Genomic DNA, 24,349 nt, shown 5'->3' on the forward strand with positions numbered 1-24,349 from the left:
TTTGATCACTTAAGCATCCCAGTAGGGTGCTCATAACCACCACAGACTGGTTCAGCTTTTTGGCATAAGATGAAGATTAAAGATAAATGAAACATGTCCTGAAATTTGATTTCCTCTCTGCTCCGTTTCATTGGTTTGAAACATGGTGACCGCAGATTGATCTTACTAAGGCTAATGACCTGATGATTAACAAGAGAAATGAATCTGTGGTCAAACTGCCTGTTTTAATTATTCCAAAAACTGCACCATCAACACACGGCAGGCAGCAGCCTCTTGGATAAAGGTTTGCCTGCACCTGGTCTTGATAATTACTCTTTTGATAGTAATCTGCTGTCTTGATTATTACTCTTTTGATACTTAGCAGAGAAAAAAATAATCAAAAAGCTCACAAATACTCAGTCTCTCACTGCTTGGAAGAGGCAGGATAAGGCAGAGCTGAAAGGCTTGATTCTGATCTGTGTCACAACTTGCAGTGAAATCGTGATGTCACACAGCAAGCTGGATAGGAGTTTGGCCAAGAGTCAAGTAGAGAGTGCTGTAAACCAGAGAAGCCAGATTCTGGCTGAGGAATGTAAAAATCTAGAGGACAAAATGTTTACTGATGATTCAGGCAAAGAATATTTGGTGTCTGGGCTGTCCTATGGCCAGGGACTCGTAGGGAAACAATAAAATACCCAATCTGGCCTCATGCTGGTTAACTGGCATCAGTTAAAATGCAGAATAATAGTAAATGGTACATACATTAAATTTTTTGTATTTGTTTAAAACATACTGATGTATATTCATCTTTAATTCTTTGATGGTGAGCCAACACACCCCTTTTTAAAAATAAAAGTCTGCCAAATGGAGTCATATTTTTGCATGAAACATCCATAATGCATCATTCGTATTTTGAAGTTTTGATTTTTTTAAAGTGGAGCAGCAATTTAAGATACATGTGAATTTTTGAGGGTTCAGAATTGTAGGTTTTTAATGCCAAATTTTTAAGCCATCTTGCCCACCCTTATTTCAATGCAACTTGAGAGGTGGAGTTGAGGCTCGCTATTAACATACCATTTTGAAACGCTCCATTTAAATGTTGACTCTCTTCTCACAATATTTTATCAGTTCATCACATACTTAAATTATATAATTAAAAAATTATATACAACTGGGATAAACTGGTTGAGGACATCACCGACTCTTGGTAAGCATGTTGGAGAGTGTGCAGGTTGGGTGAGAGTAATCTGACTAGCAAGATTAACCATAAGATTTGGAAAGGGAGTAGGGTCCGCTGCTTAACCAGATGGGTAAATTAAAGAGAAAGCTGGTTAAGAGTTCCTACTGTAATAGGGTAGCAAGAACAGAGTGAGGCATTCTGTCACAGGTTTTTCTGTCACATTTACATGACAACAAAAATGATTTATTAAGAGGAGTTTCTTATAAAGGCTTTAGGAGCAGCAATTTGGAAATTTTGTAGGTTCATAAACTTAGATTCACATTTTTATTTTTTTATTTTAATTTTATTTTAAATTTTAATTTTTTTCAAATTTTTTATTTTTAAAAGTAACTTTGCAATAGCACTCCAGCAAGTCTCATTTACTGTTTTTAATAAGGCTGAGGGTTTAATCCATATTGTTAAAAAAAATAGAAAATGATTGATCTAGGTATTTAGCCCTCCAGTGCCCACACATGCATTCAAAAATTGGAAATGCCCTCTTGCCTGGTTCCAGGTACTGGAATGTGTATAATATAATTTTGATTAGCATAGAAATATCAGCAAGTCAAGAGTGAATTAATATAATAATACAGCCCATATTTGTAGTACCTCAATAAAGGAGGAGTGTTTTTCATGAAAATTAGGGGAAAATACTTTTATAACAAAATAATCTTACAAAATACCAATGTCTAATTTGATTATGAAGATTCCTAAAATGTCAAACCTTTGGACTAGACCATAACAACGTTGCCAGGTTTGTGCCTGTGGAGCATTTTCCTAAGTCTTATTTCTATATCTGAAGTGACTCTGGGTTGTTTCCTTAAGTCCTTTGCCTGGAATTATGTAAAGGGCTCTTAATAATCTTCTTATCATTTATTCTGTCTTCTTATCATTTTTCTCCATATTATTCTAGGGTGAGAATTTTAAAATGCAGCCATATTTTTTTTTACTCTTCATCAACAACATCATGTTACTCCTGGAATTAAATTCAGAATGATTGATCTAGCCATCTAGCTTGGTATAATCAGACTGACATCTTTAGTGCCATCTCATCACGTGGCCCCCAACACGTTCTCGGAGAAGTACTGGACATCTCTTTGTTTGCATAGCTACCATTTTCTTCCCTAATAACTTCCCCATATGCAGTTCCTATGCCTGGAAAAGGTTTAAATTATTCCCCCATCTGCCTCATGAACTCAAACTCATGTGCCTTCAGTGACCTCAACCCTCAACATCAGGCCAGGTTCCCTTTGCACAGTCCCAATTGTCCTTTTGGTCTGGTTTAGTTTATAGTTTTCCATCTGTCTCCTGCATGAGGCCGGTCCCTGACGTAAGAAAGAGTCCATCTCTGCTTTGCTCAGCCACTTCCTTGTGTCCAGTTTCATGTGTAAACGTCATAGTTTCTTAATCAAAATTTGTTGACTAAATCAGTTATTTTACTGTTTATTTTATTTTTAATTTTTTTTATTGAGGTACAGTCAGCTTACAATGTTGTGTCAATTTCTGGTGTACAGCACAGTGCTTCAGTCCTACATGAATATAAATATATTCATTTTCTTCTTCTTTTTCACCATGAGCTACTACATGATATTGAAGATATTTCCCTGTGCCATACAGTATGAACTTGCTTATCTATTTTATATTTGCCAGTCAGGATCTGCAAATCTCGAACTCCCAGTTTATCCCTTCCCACCTCCCTCCCCCGGGCAACCACAAGCCTGTATTCTATGTGTGTGAGTCAGTCAGTTTCTGTTTTACATAGAAGTTCATTTGTCTTTTTGTTTTGTTTTGTTTTTCAGATCCCACATAAGAGCGATGTCTTATAGTATTTTTCTTTCTCTTTCTGGCTTACTTCACTTAGAATGACATTCTCTGGGGCCATCCATGTTGCCGTAAATGGCTAGAAGCCATCATATTACCAAGGGCCGAGTATGGCATGCTTAGCCATTTTAAATTTTCCCCTGAAAAAATAGGTAACCATGAAATAATTTTTAAGAAGTGACATGTTTGGAATTGCATTTTAAACACAAAACCCACTGGCAGAAATTAAGCAATAGGCATTAAGTGGCATCACCAGGTGAGGGGGTACCTGTTAGGGATCCGCCGTGGGAAAGCTGGGCAGGAAATAATGAAGGTTTGACGTAAGACAGTAGCAGAAGTGGGAATGGAGTGTCTTCCCTGTGGGGAATATATAATAAATTTCATGAAAGATTCAGGAATTAAGAGTTAGGAAATATTATCATCTGTTTTCTAATTAGATTTCACATCATATAAATCACCACTGATATAATAGAAACAAAAAAGCCCAATTAATAATTTCCATACATAGTTCTCTATTCTCTACATAATCCTAATTAAATTTCTTAGAACATCCCTATTTTTGTAATAATTTAGGTTCACATTTTTTTCACATGTATCAATGGAACTGTTTAACTTCTTAATTATGTAAAGAAAGTTAAGGTCGACAGTGTGAGATGGAAAAGGGACTTGATTGCTCTTTAATAGCCATTGTTGAACAGAAGGTAAATTGCAGGAACAAGAGACAAAATTTAAGATAAACTGATAAGAGGAATATCATTGTCCAGGAGCCTCTTGTCTGGCAGCACTTGTAAAATTTTTGCAGAACCCAGGGTGCTCTGTCTGTCCCTGTGATACAGGATATTGCTACAGATGAATTAGCCCAGCAGGAAATGACAGACGGCACCACTCGGAGGATCAGAAAAAACTGGTTTATTCTGCACCGGTGCCTGCCCAGCGGAGTCACCACCAAAGGCCAAGCCCCTGCCCAGGTTCTGATGGTTTAGCATACATGTCAAGCTTCCAGATACTGTGTATTTAAAACGGGGCTGGGAGTGAGTTTTGCGCTTTCCAACTGCTCGGGGACGCAAGTGAGCAGGATCAACGGCGGGAGGTGCAAGCAAAACAAACATAAGGGGTTTGTCCTTCCTTGATGTCCGTTCTCAGTATGAACAGACTTGTGGTGACCCAAACAGCCTCACAGGAAGACGGGGAATGGAACACAGAGGAAGCTCAAAGGAAGCTCTAAGCTTGAAAAAGCAGCAGTTTCACCTGGAAGAAGCTGACTGAGGGGTATTCTGAAATAGGTTAAAGAATTAAAAAGTTAGTATTTCTTTTGGAATTTCTGATTATATTTTGTGGGTTAATTCTCAGACAAGATATACCCCTCCTGAGTTAATGAGCTACTTCAAAGTAAGAGCAACGCAAATACTTAAAAAATATTGATTTATTCAATTATTCAGATTTAGATGAATGACTAGCACATAGTTAACACTAACGTAGCTTTTCTTAGTTGAGTAATTTTTGGTAGAGTTATATTATTTGAAAAGATATTTGTTCTCCTGATTTCTAGATTCGTATGTCTAAATTTATTTTATTTTATTTTATTTTATTGAGTTAGTCAGTTTCCAATGTTGTGTCAGTTTCCAGTGTAGAGCACACTTTTTCAGCCATACGTGAACATACATATATTCATTGTCACATTCTTTTTCACTGTGAGCTACCACAAGATCTTGTATATATTTCCCTGGGCTATACAGTATAATCTTGTTTATCTCTTCTACATATATCTGTCAGTATCTACAAGTTTCGAACTCCCAGTCTGTCCCTTCCCACCCCCCCTCCCCCTGGCAACCACAGGTTTGTATCCTGTGTCTATGAGTCTGTTTCTGTTTTGTATTTATGTTCATTTGTCTAGTGTTTTGATGGATCTCTTCCATCATAAATCCATAAGAAACTTAAACTGAACCAATCCTGTATGGAAATTTGTCAACTTTTCCAAATTGTTCCCATTCCTGTGTTCTCTCACCCAAGGGCACCACCACATCCACCCAGAAAAGTAACTCTCTTCCACACCTCATGCATTTAATCAGTCTCTAAATTCTGTAAAGTTCTGTCCTGTGATATATATCAAGCCCATTCCTCCCTTCTCATTTTCAATATAGACATATCAATATCAATATAGATCTGTTTTCCCAAGTCACCGCTAACGGAGAAGGTGGGCAGTGACCAGGTGTGGATAACAGTTCTATCTTGCCTGCTAGTTTCAGGCACATTCAAGTCTCAGAAGTACTTTCACACAGATATTATTATTTGTGTATGATTCAATTAGACTCAGAGAGGTTCAAATAACTTTCCAAAGCCCCTCAGTTTTTAATGGGATGTTGGATTTGAATCCAGCGCTGCCTGGTGGGTGTTCCTCCTCCTCTTGCCCGTGGCCAGTGTGCCGCGGGCATGGGCTTTGAAGCGAGGGTGCTAGGGTTTACATGGTAAAGCTTCTCCTTCTTAACTATGTGGACTAATTCATCAAACATTTTCTATGTTCTCTGTTAAGGCCTTTACAAACCTTTTTACAGGTAGGGTTGTCAGCAAGAGCCCTAAGCCATGGTAGGAATGTTATCATCACTTTATAAATAAGGAAACTGAAACACAGGGAGTTTGGGTTGCGTACCCAATGCCACAGAATAGAAGGCACAACTGGACTTCCATCCTGGGCAGTCTGAGTCTACCTTCTGAATTACACACTAATTGTCATGTTCCTATGGGAAACTTCTATAACCCCTTTAAACAGGAATAACTTCCGCATGTATAAAATGGACATAGGATATTTTGAAGATTAAATAAGATGATCAGAAAACACTAAACACAATGCCTTGCCCATAGTAGTAACTAGATAATAATATTTGTTGTTACCTTAATTATTTGACTGTGTGATCTGGAGGGCTGAGGCAGGAATTAAGTACTTTTATCTCATCAAAAATGTTTCTGTATATATAGTTACTTGCTTCATAAATATCTGTTGATTTCCTTATTTAATACTAGTTGTTTCGAAAGACGGTGAGGTGAAAAAAGATAAAGTGTTATCAAATATTGACAGATACATCAGTAAAGTGTTAAATTATTTTAGATGTAAACCATAGTCAATAATGGAGCTTTATTTTATGCTGCCATGTGGAAAGGAGGCTTGTGGGAGAAATTTCCTCCTTGACCTTATATCCATTGAATAGCAAAAACCTTCAGCATAATCAAACTCAAAATCCAAGGACTTTCTTTACTTATATTTCCCAATAGTACAGCAATCCAAATTATTTTGGAATGTGTCCCATTATTTTCTTTTATTACTCCCTTTAGGACATTCATCTCTAAAGGTGCCCACAGCAGAGCACCTGGTATGCATTGGGTATTAAGAACCCTCTGGTGATTTGCAATTCTGTACCAGGAGAGGAAAGATTGTGGAGTCAGTCCATTTTTGAAAATTAGTTTTCCTTTTCTACACCTCCAAATTCTAGCCAGTGTCCCTCTAAATACATGCTTGTGGTTGCAAAAATGATAAGGCTAGAGTGTGCAGCTGATTCAGTCCTCAAATACCCCTCTGGAAAAAAAATGGAAGACCTGAAGGTAGGCAGGATATGGCGTTACCCAGCGGATGACACAGAATCCCAGGATGAGATCCACAGGTGTCCCTGTGAGGTAATTTACAAATGTACTGCAAATGCCATTAGGAAGCCTGCTGTGGCTCAGAGAGACGACTAATATGTCATGCTTGGCAACTAAATTCAATGATGTCGAATAACATGTTAAAAAAAAAAACAGATAATAAAGAAAAGTGGTCTATATGGAATCAAGAAAATTAATTGAAGAGTAATTACATGCCAGGGTTAATTCAGTAGTGACTAAGGAGATATAAATGTTATCTGGAAGTGAGTAGTTGAATCATCAGAAAGACAGACTCAGAATAATCTGAGGAAAATTTTCCACAGCCCTCTCCAATTCCTTGTCCTCTGTTTCATATTCTGCTTCTTTATCTCTTTTCCTTTTTACCTGTCTGCTTTCATATTGTGTTTGCCTGGTTCCTTAATAATTGGTGGTGGTGGAGTTGGTGGTGGATGAGGAGGTGGAGGAGGAGGAGGAGGTGAGGAGGAGAAGAACTCGATGACGATATAGAAGAAGAAAGAGACAAAGACTAAGAGGAAGAGTAAGAGGAGGAGGGGAAGGAGGAAGAATAAAGGGAGTGATTTTCTTCTTATATGGGTTTTTAACAGCTCTGTATTAGCGAGTGAATTAGAGACAGTTTAGTTAGGTCTCTCAACATCAAGTGTATCTACGTCTATATCACAAGAGCTTCATGTTCTTTAATTTCTCTGGAAAAGAGTGAAAAGGGATTCAATAAAATAGATCCATCCTTACCTACAAGACTGGAAGAATGCATACTACATGTTTGTAGTTCCTTCAGTAATTCCTTAAAGACAGAGGCAAAAATGTTTCTTATTTGTGTTTGTCGAAAACGGTGTAATTTTTAAAATAGCGTAAAGTGAAAATCCACGGCTCTCACACTAAATAAATGCCATCCTCTAGTACCAGGAGCAGTACTACAGGACTGACTATGAGGTTTTTGCACATTTTTCTCACCTAAGCCAACAACATTTAGATTCAAAGGAACATAAATGTTCACAGACACACTACGGATCTACTAAACAAGGATATGAGTGCAGAGAAGTAAGATAAATGAGCCACGGGCAGGCAGATAGTCTAGTTGTTGGCAAAAGATCTTTAAGGTTATGGGTTTGAAATAGCAAGTTAACAATTAGGATCCAATAAAGGTGATTTCTGTACTAGGTCCTCAGCTGTTCTCTGAATTTTATTGGTTTCTTTGGTGTGTGGGGTGACTAGAACACAGAGGTGAATGTTTACATAGAGACCAAGTCCGATGCCGTCTGCAAAGTGAGAATTAAACGACATGTAAATAACATGTTTGTATCTGCTCACATTGGACACTCAATAACCGGTTATTATTATTGCACATGAAAAAGCCTAAGCTGACTTTCTTGCACAATGATATATTTAGAGGAGCAGACAGTATTTACGCTTTAAAATTTACTGGTAAAGACAGAGTTCAGGGTACTAAAGGATGACTCAAGTTCTCTGTAAAGCTAAGCCATCACTGTAAAACCTATCAAAACTACAGCACACTAAAGCTGAAAACCAACAAAAGTAATATTCGTCCCAAGGCTGCAGACACTATCATCAAATTTAATAAGCACTTATTGCAACAGATTATTGGAAAGTTTCCCAGAACTGTTTGCTCCCAGGGAAATATGTACTTACAGGAGCCGTGGTTTAAAGGTAACTCTATCACCCATCATATATTAGGTTGAGAAATGACCAATAGGGGACAGTGTAACTGGTGGCACTTATGAAAAAAATAAGGCGGCACTTGACAGCCATTTTATTACACTTGGAGCATATTGAAGATATAAATCATGAAGATATTAAAGAATCTGGATTTTTGAAACACTAGGCTTGGGAACCCAAACCCTGTAGAGACTCAAGATGGATTCTAGGCACTGAACACATCTGAACTGCTCTGGGCATCTCAGCATTCATGGGTCCCCCAGGCCTCACCAGGAGGGATGACTGAGACAATAGGTTTTGAATGAACAAAGCCAGCCGTCACAATCTCTGAATTGCCTTCTGCAAACAAAGCAAGCTTCCTGTTTCTGATACTTCAAATACCCAAAACAAATTTTTATGTAATTATATTCATGGAGTTTTGCTTTTCCATGGTCTGAGTTCTGAAGAAAAAAAAAAAATTCTTGTTCTTATTCTTAGGATGGAGTTTAGGTAAGTCAGTCGAACCATCCCAGGGTGTTATATAAATGTGGGCTACCAGTGGAGACTGGCTTTGGATTTAGTACTTTCTGTTACGTATTTATGAAGGCAGGGAGGATTGCTAACAGAATGAAATGCTTATTCATATTTGTTGTATCCAGAATTTTTGTCCTCTTCTTGTCCCCTAAAATATTGCTCTAATCAGCAGACCTATTTTGCTACCCTCTCCGATACCACAATCTTACTTACTGTTTGAGTTAAATCACCGAAGGCCCTTGGCTTTTCCAACATGATGCACTATATATAAAATGAGTTACTGCAAATAAGACAAGGCTAGTGTCGTAAACTTGTCAACATCATCTCCAGGATTTTCTTTCCAGATAATACCACATACTTTCTTGATATTACCTCAGCCTGAAAACGGGCAAGACTCTGTTAAAGGTAGACATCGATGAATCTCAACACATGAAACTCATGTTTCAGCACATTTCAATAATGTAAAAGAATTGGGAGTATTAGGTATGGATCATTTTGAATCGGTTTTGGTAGGGATCCATCATATATGTGCATGAAACAGGCAATAAGTATTTAGTTAGCATGGAAAGCAGAAGACTTTCGGTTTGGGTTTAAGATTTGGTGAGTGCATCCTTCGGTTTTCCACGTGCCACCGAAGAACAGCAATTATGGAGCAGCAGGTGTTAGCGCTTTCTCTAGCAATGGAGCTAGCCTCCAGAGGGTTGACACTTCCTTTCTTGTGTATCATCTAAAGCAGAGCCAGATGCAGCAAAAGTCTTTAGCCCAGAAATTAGAATGAGCTCAAGCCAAATATCCTTAGGAAGAATTTTGGTGTGTTCTTCCTGGCCAATACAAAACACGATATTGGATTTTCTGGATGTGTATGAGAAGAGACAGCACACAAAGAACAAACAAAGCAAATTGGGCTCTATCCAGAAGTTTTTGTTTTTAGCAGAGCATCTGGTTAGTGTATTATGCCTATTTTTTAAAGTGGTAATTAAAATTAAAAAAAAAAATGTAGTGGATATTGGCCCAGGAGCCAAGTACTTTGCTGTCATCATAGATAGTTCAGAATGACAAGCACGGTTGTAGCTTTTTTGATGTGATGGCAATGTTAAGACATGCTTTTTCACATTTATATTTTAGATTCAAATAATTACTTGGATGTGCAGTGACACAAAAATTACTGAAATGAGAGGTTGAGCTGTGAATTATCAGAATCTGAAATAAAGATTCTTCATTACCTCAGAGAGAGGTCCGGCTTTGATGTCACTGGGGAGCTGGTTAGGAATGCAGACACGAAGGCTCCGCCCCCGACCTACTAAGTTACAATGTCATTTAATGAGGTCCCTGGGCGATTTGTCTGCACCCTGAAGTTTGAGGTGCACTGCTCCGTTACACTAAGGAGGTTTGATGTGTCTGTGTTTGTGTATGTGAGTCACATACACAGGAATCACGCTCATTAAAAATCCCAGTTTATAAAAGATGTTTTATTCTTTAATACATTTCAGCCTATGACTAATATTGTTGCCTATCTCCTGCTCCTCTGAAACCACTTGTCCCCACGGTCAACATGGTTGCACATCCCTACTGGACTCACAATTAAGGGAAAGTCTCTACAGGGATTGTAGGCTTGAGGAGTGTGTAAGAATAAAGTTTCCTCTATATTTTTCCAATGAGAGATGTCATACAAATTTTCTTAAGATAATAATAGTAATTGCTAGGATTAACTTAGCTGATACAATATTCATGTCTCCCTTGCAAGGGTTTCATAGGCATCATCTCATTTATCCACATACATGACATGGGGTGATTGTTCCTTTAATTACTCAAGGACACACAGGTAATATATGGAAGACTCAGAATTCATACAACATAATCACTATTCTTGTCATTTTTGTTTGGGCTAAAGTCACCAGATTTTAGGAATTTGGCACTAGCTCAAGCTTGAGCCATATCAGGATTTAATAGGAACTGTCATGGACATGAAATACATTGGAAATTGGACAAAGACAGAATCGTTGGCTTAGAAGTAGGGTCACAAACAGAACTAGGAGAGTCCACTGTCTTACCTAAATCAATTCAATTTTTGCACTTACGTGAAGTTTCCTTTTTAGTTGATGCACAACTGTTCCAACCTCTTTTGACTTCTGTAAAAACTTATTATTAGACTCAAATCACTTTGACTAATTATTAACTTGAATTGTTCTGTTGCCATGAGAAGTGGGTGATCTCTCTAGCTACACTGTCAGCCTTTGAGGGGATGGGGACCAGTCTCACACCTTTGTCTTTTATCCCAGAGAGTGAATGGCACTGTGCCCTATCATTAGCTTTTGTGTTTATAGATTAGCTGACTAACATGCTCCGGGTGATCTTTGATTTTCAGGAATGACTTAGATTAGGTCCAGAGATTGAGACATTTATCCCAGTAGGAAGGAATTTACAGATCACTATACCCCAGAAGCTAGCTGGGAACTGTCTCAGAGAAGTTCCAGGAAGTTTGCATCAGGAACAATTAGGCTTAAGGCACAATCCTCATTCCCTCTGCTAACAAAGTTCATCCAGTACATTGTGAATGAAGAATATTGCTTGCCACATCAGTAAACAAAAATACTGCCACCATCAAGTCATCAGCCACTATGGTTGAGCTGGAGGGAACTCAGGATGGGGAAAAGCAGGCCACCACAGCCACCCACAGCGGTGGCCCCTGAGGAGACTCAGGATGGGAAGGACAAGAGAATTCCCCTAGATGGCTAAGGTGTGTATCAAAGGAAAGATTTCAATGAGTTCAGACATTGGCGTCTTCCCATACATAGAAAAGTGTTAAATTCCTTGAGATATCTGGGTTTCTTTAATTAACTTTAATTCACATCTTTTGATGTTCTGACTACCTGGTTTTTATTGCAAAAACTATACATCCTGGCCCCTCCCCTACCTCTTCAGAGCAGCCCCTTAGAGATGTCTGAGAGGCTGTTCCTGGGCTTAAAGTCCTCAGAATGTCCACTGAACGAAACAAAACTCTCAGTTTTTAGGTTGTGCATTTTTTTTCGGTCAACAACATCATGCAGTTTTAAACAAATAGTTAACTTGAAAGGAAGGTTTGAGAGAGAATTTTCAGAGAGTAACAGAATCTTGGAGCTAGAGAATACTTTAGTGAGAACAGAATTTTCAACTGCCTGAATCTGAAATCAGGGTTCAAAGAGAGTATGTTACTTGTTCAAGGAAGCAAAGGAAGACTCAGATTGGAATCAAATCTCTTGATACCCAGTCCAGTATTATTCCTTCTTTCTGATGCTGTATCCACAGCGGAGCACATTTAATGTTTGACTGAGTGATAGAACTTTCTAATCAGAGGAGGCTGAAGTCCACTAGTCTCTTTTAATGAGGCACTTGATTCCAAGTCCCCAATTTAATTATAATGATGCCAGAACAATCCAGCAGATAAAACTGTGCTTGTAGTTCAGTTTTTAAGCGGCCAGCTGTAGGACTGGGAAATGTTCTGAGAGAAGTGGCAACACCTCAGTATTATTCCAGGGGATAGCTGGTGTAACTTCCATCAACAAAGTTAGATCCAGTAACGTGGTTTATTCCAAAACTAGTAACTCCATAGAGGCAAGGATCAGCAAACATGTGGGCTTTCAAAATATGGTCATATATTAATAGAATTAAATGCACCCAAAGTAATTCAGCAAAAGATAAGGAAAGGAACTAAAACAAAATGATCACAGAAAGTCCTGTTGTATATGATAGAAAAACATACTGATGGGTTTTAGATGGGCAGTCAAAATCAGTCCTCATTAAGCTCCATGGAACATATAAAACCGAGTGCCTCAGGACACTCAGATATGAGGAAATCATCATTATTCCCCACACAGGTCATAATGAGGATGGTAGAGAATTAATGCCCAAGATTTTTCAAATAATTATAATAGTAATTAAATAGGTTAGCATAGCATATCCTATGGCAAGTGCTTGCCACACACTCTCATTTATATTATTACAGCAATCTATGTGACCAGAACATTATAATCCTCACTTTTGTATCAAGAAAATCAGGTTCAGCTATACTGTAACTAGCACAGTGTCACAGAATTAACAAATTATTAAGACAAAGTTTGATCACAAGCCCTGTATTCTAAATCATTTTATGATAGTTTATCTCCTGGTTCCCTAAGACACTTTGGATTACGTTATTATTTTTATTTTTAATAATGACTTTTGCAGCTCTGTAAGAAATTCATGGGGCAGAATAATCCATGAAACAGACAACCGTTTCTCAGTCTTTGTAAACCTTTAATCTTGTTGGGTTCTGTAAACTTGTTAACAGAAAAGCCAAGGCTCTCTTGTCCATGAGAGAAAAGATAATAAGGAAGGGAGATCAGATTATTTTGTCGGGGTACTGGATGCTGAAGGAAGGGAGGGAGGCTCACATGACTTAAAATGTTTTATAGAAGTTGCTGTTTGGAAATTTTGGATATGGGTAAATAAAAAAAGTACTTTACTGTGTAATGTATTGTGGAAACCCCTTTACTACCCCTTCAAGAAAGTTAACGACCCTGAATCACCAACACAATCTTGAGAAAAAATAGTAAAGCTGAAGGTATCACACTTCCCGACTTCAGACTATATTACAAAACTATAGTCATCAAAACTGCATGGTACGGGCACAAAAACAGACAGACACATAGATCAATGGAACAGAACAGAGAGCCTAGAAGTAAACCCACAAACCTCTGGGCAATTATCCTATGACAAAGGAGACAAGAATATACTGTGGAGAAAGACAAACTCTTCAACAAGTGGTGGTGAGAAAGCTGAACAGTTACACATGCAGAATAAAATTAGAATACTCTCTAATACCATAAACAAAAATAAACTCACAATGGATTAAAGTCCTAAATGTAAGACCTGAAACCATAAAACCTCTAGAAGAGAACACAGAACAGTACTTGATATAAATCCAATCAATATTTTTTGGATCTGTCTCCTAAGGCAAAAAAAGTAAATAAATAAATAAACAAATAGGCCATAATTAAACTTAAAGGCTTTTACACAGCAAAGGAAACCGTCAGCAAAATAAAAATACAGCCTACAGAATGGGAGAAAATATGTGTAAATGGCGTGACCGATAAGAGGTTACTATCCAAAATATAAACAGCTCATACAACTCAAGCTCCAAGAAACAAACAACCTGGTTTAAAAATGGACAGAAAACCTGAATATACATTTTTCCAAAGAAGACATACAGATGACCAGCAGGCACATGAGAAGATGTTCAACATCGCTGATCATTAGAGAAATGTAAGCCAAAACCACAATGAGGTATCACCTCACACCTGTCAGAATGGCCATCGTCAACAAGTCTACAAATAACAAATGTTGGTGAGGATAAGGAGAAAAGGGAAACTTTGTACACTGTTGGTGGGAATGTGAACTGGTGTCGCCACTATAGAAAGCAATGCAGAGGTTCCTCAAAACACTAAAAATAAAACTACTGTATGTCCAGAAATCCCACTCTTGGGTATATATCCCCCCCCCCAAAAAAAAACTAAACTGAAACCACAAATTTGAAAAGATACATGCACCCCATTATTCATAGTAGCATTATTTACTATAGCCAAAATATGGGAGCACCCTAAGTGTCCATCAACAGATGAATGGATAAAGATGTGAGATATATATATGTAGTGAATATATATATATATATATGTAGTGAACCTATAGAGTATTAAGCTTAGTGAAATGTCAGACAGGGAAAGACAAATATTGTATTTTATCATTTACATGTGGAATTCAAAAAATTAACTAGTGAATATAACAAAAAGGAAACAGAGTCACAAATATAGACAACAAACTAGTGGATACCAGTGGGGAGGAAAAAGGAGAAGGGGGCAGGATAGTGTTTTGGGATTAAGAGACACAAACTACCATGTATAAAATAGGAAGCAACAAGGATGTAGCACAGCTAAATATAGCCATTATTTTTAATAACACTAGATGGAATATATGCTATTAAAATATTGAATCAGTATGCTGTACATCTGATACAATATTATAAATCATCGATACATCAACAAATAAAGACAGTTGAGATGAATACATAAGACTGTGCTTCAACACCCAGAAGAGTAAATCCCTCAAGATGGCCAGCTACATCCCAGGTACAAATAAAAATGTCACGTCTTTCTTCTTTGTATGTTCTGTATCTCTTGATGTATCTTAGAGTCTACAGTCTTCAGCGGCTGAAAAGATTTTGCTGAGCCTTAATTTTTGCAGTTTGTAATACGAGAATAGTGAGTCCTAATATTCTATTCAAAATAAGTATGTTATTATAATGTGGAATATGCATTTTCAAATTATTATGATGATGAAGATTATAAATATTATTATTCACATACCCCCAGAGATTTTGATAAGCCACCCTTTGTTCCCATGAAAACCAATAAATTGATGAGTTCCACAACACCAAGATAATGAGTTTAAATATCCTCTCCCACAGCCTACTCGAACTAGAACAGCACTGCAAAAGTGAATGCACTTTTGATAAATACTCATCTTATTTAACAGAATGGAATAGCTACATCCTGAAAGGTGGGTTAGTGATGCAGGATCCAGTGGGCGTATAAAAAGGAAAAAGCAATTCTGACAGCGGATGGAGGCTCGGAGTGGCATAGAAAGCACTCATTAGACAAAGGCTTCCTGAGTCTAATATGAAATAGATAACAAGACAGTGCGTGGCCGCCAAGATAAACAGACACTCCTGGGAAAGAATTAGAAGCGTGTGATTATTTTTTTTTTTAAGGAAAACGCTGGGGAAATACTGAAGAGATGGCTCTGGCAACCACAGCAGGAGCAAGAACCTTAAATCACAAAATAGGGTCAAGTTAAGCCATAAAGCTTAGACTATGGCTGGAATCACATCTTTCTTTTAAAATTTTTTTCAGTAAATATTAGTTGACCTGAGTAAAAAAAGAATTTTTTTAATTTTATAAATTTGAGCGTGGAATCATTATACTGTACCATTTATCAGGGGCAGAGGGTAGTTTAAAATGAGTAATCATAACGTGTATCTGGATCCTTTGTCCCAGCCAGCTGTCAGCCCAGGGTCTACGCCTTCAGCCTGATAAGGCTGTTAACCAATATTGATTGAGTTACTTAGCTCCATTGATAACCCACAGGGTGGAAAAGGTAGCCAAGCTCTGGCTTACATGCAGGGAACTAAAACACAGGATCTACCTAAAAACTTTCCACTTGTGTAACGAATGTTTTAGGGGCATTGATAATTCTAAGCTATTGACACATTTAGATAAATGTCTTTTACTTTACTTGTTTTTTGAAATTGATTTTAAACTTTGTTGGAGAAGTTTTAAGGTCCCTCATTTAGTAATACGTTCCAATCGGGAATCCAATCCAAAGCCTTTCCATTTCCATTTTGATTCATTTTTCTTTGTGTAGGTTATAGGTTTTTGGCGACATTAAGATGAAAACAACACAATTCTTAAATATCAGTTTAGAAAATTAACAAATAATGAGTACTAAAACACTTTTTATCAAAATCAAAAGTTAGAGAGTTCTTTTGTTTTATGAATAAGCAGCCAATCGGGTGCATTTTATTAAAAATGAAAAGTGAGCCAGGGGAATGATGATGAAAATGTCTGTCATGGACCCACAAAAGCTGGGATTTGAGATTGGTGGAAATGACAAAGAGGGGTGAATTCTCAACCCGGTGCCACAGCCTCAGCACAGAATTCTAAGTCTTCAAATGGAAAGCATCTTAAAACATCAACCATGTGTTTTACAGATGAAGTAACTTTTGTCCAGTGTGGCTAAAGGGTTAGGGACACACAAACCAAGCAGTGACAGCTCTGGAAACAGACACGAGATTTCATCACTTCCTTAACACAATCAATAAGGTCTGTTAAGTTACAGAACTAGGTGGAATCCAATCTTAAATTTTGTTGGAGAAAAGTAGAAGGCGGCAGGGGTAATCCTGGCATCTTCCCAACTCCAGGAATCTCAGTTCACCACAAAGTCATATACCAGAATGTGTAATAAACTAACAAAAGCTTTTATTAAGCATTGGTTTCAAGTGAGAGTAATGCATGGCCTTTTCAGAAGAGAGTTAAGTGCATTTATTCTTGGTGAATAACGTGTTCTCCTGACTGCAGTAGTTCTAAGTAATGAACAGTTTGGACGTGACAGATCTCTTTTTGCATCCTATTACTAAACAAGGCACATTTTGCTTAGGATAACATGGGAATTAAGAAAGAAATGCAATTTCAGATAGAAAATGGTACTTGGATGCCAGGCAGGTTTCCATAAAACATTTAAAGAACACTAGAGCAAGATGGTTTCTGGAGGAATTTTTCTGGAGGAATTTTCTGGGTTTGTATGACTTGTTTTAACACACACACACACAAAATGTCTTTCAGAATAAAGTTTTAAAAGAACAATGCTCCCAATAAAGACCCCTTTTTAAGAAAAATCACATCAAATTCTGATGCTCAGTGAAGTAACTGGCCACGTGTCACTCTAACTATAATTGAACCAGAATCTGTATATTCTATAATCGTCACAATAAAAATTCTAATATATTTATTTTATTAAAAGGTCCTAAGTTTTACTGAGTTTTATCATCAGAAGCTCTGTCCTGCCCCCACTTTGACCTTTTCTAAGCGTGTAAAATAAATCACAAGATGACAACTTATTTCATTTACAATAAACGTCTTCTGTTTTTGTGTTCATTTCTTTATGCTTCCCTAAAGTTAACACTAATCAGTACGACCTTCTGGGATGCAAAGAAAACATCTTCAACCATTTGTACAGTTACTTTAACAGTCATCAAAGGGGTTTATCTTCTTTATTCACTTGAATAAATAATCTTATTCCCACTCACCCATTCCACACTCTGGGTTAGAAAAAACAAAATCTATTAGAGAAATAGATTTCTATGCTATTACAGGTCGTGTGGAAAGTAACAAAAGATGGAAAAAGAGAGTAGAACCAAGCAATTTTTAACTTAACTACAATTAAGGAAGTTTTTATAGATAAGACAGCATGTGGGTGACATAATGTGCAATACACAGAACACATGAAGGCAGAAATGACAGATGAGCATCTTTGATTGTATACATAGATAACGGCTTAATTCGAAGCATGGAGTTGAAGTAGGGAAAGAAAAACATGGCTAAGGTATTTTTAGTGAGTAATATATATGTTTGGGCTATAAAATTATATTCACATCAATAGAGTGAGTGCTTTAATTGTAAGACAATGGATTTTAACTTACAGTAATATTTCTCAAATTTAAGACCTTGTGGATCTTCCAAAAAAATTCCAATGATCTCAAAAACATAGATTCTGGTCAAATTAAAAGTTGAATGAGGACAACCTATGTGAATACTTGAAGCATCTTCATTGTAATAAAAATGGAAGCATTTGAACGAAAACCAAGTGGCAAGTCTGGATTACAAAATGGTCGTCCAGAATGATCCAGAATATGTTTGCATTGACTTATAAATTGCTATTTAAATGAATTTATAAAATTAAAAAGGAAATCCATAGAGAGATTTTATACCCATATGGCAAGGATCTGTAAGACTTAATTTGAGTCACAGTCTTACGATCAATGTAAAGCCATTGAAAGGGAGCAGGACCCTGTGCCCCACCCCCTGCCTCTTGTTTATAGAAAAGCTGAAGGCCCCCAGGCCTCCCTCAGTCACAGAAGAGGAGGCTCAAGCAGCTGATCAGTACAAGCCTGCAGGTTTGGAGGGATGGCAGCAACTCCGACCACCTATCTCAACAGTTAACTGAGATTATCCCTTCATTTCCTTTTGAAACTTTCAAGGCTGAACAGAACCCTTGAGAGATTTTTTTCCTAGTGGGGGGGATGCTAGGTCCACTAGAGTGCAGGTGTTTTGATTAAAAACTTTCCTCTTTGTTACCAAGACTGTTGCCCACAGAATCATACCCCTGCCCCTCCCTCAAATAGGAATCAATTACTCTTATCTAAGTCTCAGGAGGCAGCTGCAGAGAAGAAATAAGAACTGGTTGGAACCCACCCAGTCTAAGACTGGTGGGGGATTTGATGTCCAGTGGACCTCGCACTTCATTACATGGCCGTTGAAATGTATTAACGTGCTGAGTGATACACCCACCAGCTTATGTTGACAGTTGCCATGACAACCACCAGAAAAACCCATACAAGGACTGAAAAACTTGGACAAGGACTGACTGACTCCATCACACCCAGAAGGAGGACATGATGGCAAAAATCTTCTCATAAAAGTCCACGTGCCCAACCCAGGCCAGAGCTGTCCCTACCAGCCAGCCTGGCTGACAGCTCACCACTCGAGCACCTTTTTTCCACACCAGGGCTTTTCTGTCCTCCTCCGTCCTCGGGCACTTTCCTTCCATTTCCCCTTCTGAGCATTAAAGTGGCTGTTTACTTCATCCCTCTGCTGCTGCTGTGCAAATTGTTTCATAGCCAGTGGCAAGGACCCACCCTTGGATGGGCTTCCTAATTTAAGGGTCCCCCCATCTGCTAACATCATTAAAGTTTAAAAGTACAATCAAACTGGTACTTCAGAAGAAATATTCTAGAGAATTTCCTTTTAAGGAGGCACTGGAGAACTTTTGAAATAACTTGTTAATTAAATTATTCTATTAATTAACACTTAGCTGAGGCCCTGGATTCCACCTAGATGCTACGTGCTAAAGACAGAAAGATGAATACATGGTCCTGCCATAAAGAAGCTCATGGCTGGGGGGGAGGGTGTAGCTCAGTGGTAGAGCTCATGCTCAACATGCATGAGGTCCTGGGTTCAATCCCCAGCACCTCCTCTAAAAATAAATAAATAAATAAACCTTACTACCTTCCCCCAAAATAAATAAATAAAAATAAATTGTACAAAAATAAAAAAGAAGAAGCTCATGGTCTAGTTGACAAAAAAGTCCTCGACATATAAAAACAATAAAATATGGAGATGCAATGGTGAAGAGATGGGCAGAGAAGTAGCATTTAACCCAGCTTGGAAGCCAGAGAAGACTGAATCATTAGGCTAAGTGGTAAACAGCAAATTGAAACTGTGTTTAAGTTTGGGGCAGCGGGGGGTGTTGGTTGGTGGGGGGTGGGGGCAGGGGTGGGCCCCTTAAAGATGAGAGGACAGCATGAATAAACTTCCCTTTGGTGTTGCTAAAGAGAAAAGTTTGAAGCTGCAGATATTAGAGAATGAAACTGGGCAGGTGAACAGCAAGCAGCTAGATCCCTGTGGTTTTAGTAAATTGGTGTTCGGGTGCTGACTTTGTCTTTGAGCCCTGGAGAGCTTTTAGCAAATGGGATGCAAGAAATGACATAGCTGACTTGATATTTTAGCAGGATAACTCGAAGGAGAATTTAAAGGGAAATTCTGAGGGGGCAGATGAAGACTATTATAATATTACCTGAAGTGATGGTGAGTCCCTGGGCTGGGATACTGGTGATGGAGACAGAAAACAGAAGGAAAAAATTACATATAAGAGGTGAAATCAGTAGGATACTAACTATGCATGGGAAGTGATTGAAAGGAGGAAATAAAGGGTGAACGAGTTTTTCAGCTTACAGGTATCTATCAATTGAGAAGGAGAATATAATGACAGGAAAAAACATTGAAGAAAAAGTGAGTTTAGTTTTGACATATTGAGAGAGTACCATCTAAGGATTGCCCAATATTCTATTGGCAGATGAATATACAAACCTGCAACTTGGGCAGATACATTTTTAAGATTCAACAATTTAATAGTTGAACAAGTTGAGGATGTTTAAGACTGGTGCAATTATTGAACAATTAGAGGAGACTGAGCTCTTTCCAAAGTCCTTTAAATGAACTATCTCATTTAAGACGTACTACAAATATATGGAGCAGTTACTAGTAGCATTCCCATATTACAGATGAGTAAACCGAGGATTGGCATCAAGAGAGGAACTGACCCAAGTTAACAAAGCTGGCTAGTTGGGGCTGGAGCTCAGACTGGAGCTCAGGAAACCTGACTCCATGGAATCTAACCACAACCAGTCAACTGTACGGTTTCTCTGAGAAAATGTATCATGAGAAGAGCTGTGGGCAATAGCAAAACCCTGGAGAATGCTGGAATCTTGTATTTTATATTTATTATTGTACTAGAAAGTGAACCTACGAGTGAGGCAGAGATCAGAGAGATTCATAAAGAACCAGGCTGCATCGTGTCATGGTGGTCAGCGGACTGGGGAAGCAAGCAGCGGTCAATTATGTAACTTGCTTGAGAAGCCAGTGAAAAGTTCACATTTGATTTGGCAGTTAAGAGACGACACTTGTGAAAGTGGCTTCAGTAGAAATTTTGGAATATAAGGGATATTGGCAAGGTGGTAATTGACTGATGTGATAGTAATGACTGTTTTGGAAGTTCAGAAGAGAAGAGAGAGAGAGGTTCAGGGAGACTGTATGTTTTGATTTGTGTTGGTTCCATTCTGCATGATTCTGTAACATCCCTATCTTCCCTAAATCCAGCTTGTTCTAAATAACCCTTAGTATTATTTCTGTTAACTTGGAAATACCACAATTTATCGCCACCCCTTTAATCTCAGCTGGGCTCAACCTGTCCCCACCATCTAAGCAACCCCCCTGCTTTTGCAGGGACAGAACAAGCCTCCCTACAGTCTATTCTTCATAGAGCAGCCAAACATAAATCATGTCGCATCTCTCTCACATTCTCTAATGTCTTCTTATTAAGCTCAATACAAAATCTAAAACCCTTACCAAGGACTCCATGTCCTTCCTGATCTGGCCCATGCGACTTCTGCAACTTTACGTCTTAATGACGCTTCTCTCTGGAGTATTCTTTCCCCAAATATTTACACATAACTTTTTCTCTCATTTCCTTCTGGCCTCTGCACAGATGTTACCTTTCAGAGAGGACGTATGTGAATTCAAGACGATAGTAACTTTCCCATTACTTTTTACTCCTCTTTTCCTGCCTTTTTATTGTATGTGTGTGTGTGTGTGTGTGTGTGTGTGTGTGTGTGTGTGTGTACACACACATATGTACAATTTATATTTTAGAAGAAAGAAATATATATAGTTGTTTCTTCTCAAATACAAGTTCCATAGGTCTCTACAGCTGGAACAAAGTCTTACCCAGAATACATCTCAAAAAATATACAAATGAATAGACAAAGAAAGGAAATAATGTTCATAGCAATGCTGCTCATTGCTTGCCCCCATTAGAAGTTTCCTTCAACTAGGAAATAATTTTCCATGGCTATATTTAAGAAGACATATCATCACACGGTCAGGCCGACAACATGAGGTAGCAGGACTTGATCATCCATACAGTCCCACTTCTTCACCAAGGTCTGAAACTTTAAGAATGCAAAGTAAAACTCTAAGCACCGTTTTGTTTTCTTCATGTAGAACAAAACCTGCTATGGTTCTCTAAGTTCTGTATTTAAATTGATGCAGAATGAAATTACAAGGGTGATGATTTTAGTTCAACTCAAACTAGTCCCTGAATGCCAAGGACAGTGTCAGATACCAACAATGAAGTGCCATTTTAGAAAGGGAAATCATGGGATGATCGAAAAATCATGTCTGTTCAGGTCACACAGGGTGTATTTTTAACCAGACTGAATGCAGCAGGGGGTAAGACAAGCAATCTTTATTTATCTTGTTATTGATATGAAAGCATGGTTTGCCTGTTTACTGCAATATCCATTAAGTGTATCAGCTATTATGTAGTGAATTTCTCCAACACAATGAATACATTCAGTTGAAAATCACCAGAGCAACCTTTTATGGAATGATAATGCTTGTGAGAAATACAGCAGCAATCCAGTCGGTTAAATGTCTGCCCATAGACTTGGATATTTGCTATAATGGTCCACACACTTCCTGCAATTCCAAGCCAGCTTTATATTTATCAGTTTATTTTCCATATACAAGCAGTTTAACCATCCCTTAAACCTTGGAAAGGAGCTGGTAACTAACCCTTTCTTGTTACACTTGTATAAAACATGACTCTGAAAAAAACTAACATAGAAATGAACAAGCATATTAGCTTTTCTTGTGGTTTATGTTACTTCAAAGAAAAATGTTTATTTTTCTCAACAATTTCCTGGAATCCTCCAACTGAATAATAAAACTCATGTAGACTTTATTCCATTGCATCTTTGAAGAATGAGAATTTCCAGAGACTTGTTTCAATGGTTCCATTTCTTTGAAATTTGGAAATCAATATTTTTAATACTCCTAAAGACCCACTTGTTCAAACCTGCCCTGAAGTCAGTCTTAATTTTATTTGATAACTCTGAATTATTAGAGTTTAATGTTTTTATTTCAACTCTAACCTATAGCATTATCCTCAGAGAGGCCAAAATAAACCCAACCAGATCACAGGCTCTCAATTTAAGGGGTCTACAAATTTGAACGGAACTAAAAGAGAACATACTTCTTTTCAACTAACCTCTAGTTAAGAGGTGGCATTCGTTCCTTTGAGTATAGACAACCAACAGGAGAACTATGAACAGTGCTCGTGGCATTGTCACCAATAGAAATAACAGTTTTCTAATCATCTGTAGTTTGTGCCAATTCCTCGAGGTAGAGCTAATGATTATCATTCCTTTGAAATTACAGTATTTTTCCTTCTAGTTGATTTTATTTTATGTATCATTAAAGGAGCATTTACATTATTATATCACATCTTCAGTTTTGTGATAAATGTATTTCAATATAATTGGTTTCCTTTGAAACTTCATCTCCTTTATTTTACATCTTTAAGAGCATTATTCTGAGACTTGTTCATGGTTCCATGGACTTGGCCAGTTTGTCAAAGGTATCTGCCACCCAAATATGGCAGTGGAAGCCTGATCTTTTTTTTGTTCACATCCTTCATCTTCATTTGAATCAGACAGCTGCCAAAAGAAGTTGTCAGTTTTCAAAATAGTCCTCAAAACCTCAAGGTGTTCTCATTGTGGGTATTTTATTCCTGAGCAGTTCACCAAGAAAATTCTAGATTTGGGGTCTTATCTTCCAAATCTTTTTCCAGATCAATCTGCTCCTTAAAATTGTTGGCAGAGTTAAAATTTCAGTTCATCATTTAAGGCTGAGAATTCTTTGGAGATTTTTATGATTGATACAGAATTGCATAAAGGAAATAAAACTTCACTTTTTGAGGTAAATGGAAAGAAGTCCTTCAAATCCTCAGGAAATCACAACCTAATGTTACAGTGAAAAACAAAACAATCATTTAGCATGCTAGTCATCGACTCCAGCCAGCTAGCTAAGATGAATTTCTGGTCTAGTTTTTGGTTAGAGGACTTTGGGAATTTTTCCCCTATGATGTTGTTTGTTTGTTTTTTTTTCTACAAAACTTTCCCGTCTCAAAATCTCTGCTTTTACATTCCATCTGCTTATACTGAATCTCATTTTCTCAGGCTTTTTGCAACCTCCTATATCTTCCAAGGTGGTAGCTAATTAATCTCTTAATAGAATTGATACT

The 24,349-nt window shown here is 37.7% G+C and overlaps 1 non-coding gene and 1 pseudogene across 1 annotated transcript; both read left to right on the forward strand.

The window, feature by feature from the left end:
- Nucleotides 1–483: 483 nt before the first annotated feature.
- Nucleotides 484–24,349, forward strand: part of LOC102505699 — a 65,444-nt pseudogene continuing 41,578 nt past the window's right edge.
- On the forward strand, nt 19,610–19,681 carry TRNAV-AAC. The gene has a single exon. It is a non-coding gene; the product is annotated as a tRNA-Val (tRNA).

Source organism: Camelus ferus, chromosome 24 (assembly GCF_009834535.1).
Source record: "Camelus ferus isolate YT-003-E chromosome 24, BCGSAC_Cfer_1.0, whole genome shotgun sequence".
NCBI classification, from domain to species: Eukaryota; Metazoa; Chordata; class Mammalia; order Artiodactyla; family Camelidae; genus Camelus; species Camelus ferus.